We start from the raw sequence: 1,416 nt of genomic DNA, 5'->3' as shown, positions 1-1,416 counted from the left end.
CTAGACGAATAAGTAGGCTTTAAAAGGACGAATAAAGTAGGCCTTCTAACTCAAAGTACTCCAGCTTAAGGAAAGACATGCAACATTGGTGATCAACGTATGGAATTTCCGCTATTTCGTTCCGGGAAAACACTTGTTTTTTCACGTTTTTCCTTCGCTGTTCTTTCCTGGATTTTTTTGTTGATGATTCTTCCCCTTAAAAAAGCTTTTCCCTATAAAAAAGATGTGGCCCTTTTCTTTCCCGAAAAGGCATTCATTGTTCGTTCTGTGCCAGGAACCAGATTTGAACTGGTGACATGAGGATTTTCAACCCTCTGCTCTACCAACTGAGCTATCCTGACTATTTATTGTGCATCATCCTAGTAGAGTACTTGTATCTATGTCAATTAAAGGGACTAAAAAAGAAAAAAGTATTCTCAAATTGGACTTAGTAAATATCAGGATAATGATATGGATTTGGATCCAACGGATAATGCAAATCAAAAAATCAAGCCCGCCTATAAATGAAATAAATGAAAGTGAAAGTTCAGTATGAACTGGTAGAGCGAGAGTAGCTAGTTTAGAAGGAAAAGAAAAGGGTGCCTACTCAGTGGTAAGTTAGGTCATTCCTTTCTGGCTATCAGAAAAGAGTATGATCGAGGGTCCCATAAGGCAAAGGGAAGGTGCTCCCCCGACCTACTACCCTCGGAGAGATTCCTACGGTTTTCTTTAAAAAAATAATAGATAGGTGGGAAAGTGGTATGAATATGGGGTTCGAAGTCGCCTGAAAGAACCTTTCTTATTCGCAAAGCTAAACAAAGTAGAGAAAAGGGGGGTCATCCCATTGGCCAGACTAAGCATCAAGCCAGCCAAGAAGTCAAAGCGAAGAAGGAGTGACTCGCATGAGTCAACACTTACTACTCAGGTCCGGTATATATATCTCAAATTCGAATATAGAAATGTTAATGTTATGATTTCGGTATTGTTGAAACTGGCTTTCACATGAATAACCCCTTTTGTTATTCTACGTGCACTCTTCCGTAAACTAAAACGGGCATTCCTACGCAAACTAATAAGCACTTTCTTACGTGAACCTATTTTTGGTATAGCTTTGCTAATCTTTGATGGCCATCTGTACTTGTGAAAATAGATAGAGCCGTCTCACGCAGCACGGCTTACTTGTGATCTAGATCTGCATCCTGATAAGGTGCATCCCGTTAAATGATCTTATGTAAAACTTATCACCACAGATAATAAACAGGGCAGAGTTTTGAAAAGTACAACTCGATCTTTCACCTCAGCTTATGGTGGTGACTTTACCTATTTTGGAATTTCTATATGTCATCATACCTTTTAGGATCATAACCATCCTCATCTTGTAAAGTTTCTATGGCGAAAACTATAGGTGGGTGACCCTGACGATTGCACCAAGACTGG

General features: G+C 39.5%; 1 non-coding gene across 1 annotated transcript; it reads right to left on the bottom strand.

Annotated features, from left to right (window-relative positions):
• Window positions 1-268: 268 nt before the first annotated feature.
• On the bottom strand, window positions 269-341 carry TRNAF-GAA. The gene has a single exon. It is a non-coding gene; the product is annotated as a tRNA-Phe (tRNA).
• Between the last annotated feature and the right edge of the window lie 1,075 nt (window positions 342-1,416).

Source organism: Triticum dicoccoides, chromosome 6B (genome assembly GCF_002162155.2).
Source record: "Triticum dicoccoides isolate Atlit2015 ecotype Zavitan chromosome 6B, WEW_v2.0, whole genome shotgun sequence".
NCBI lineage: Eukaryota > Viridiplantae > Streptophyta > Magnoliopsida > Poales > Poaceae > Triticum > Triticum dicoccoides.
This window is presented reverse-complemented; position numbering and strand designations above follow the sequence as displayed.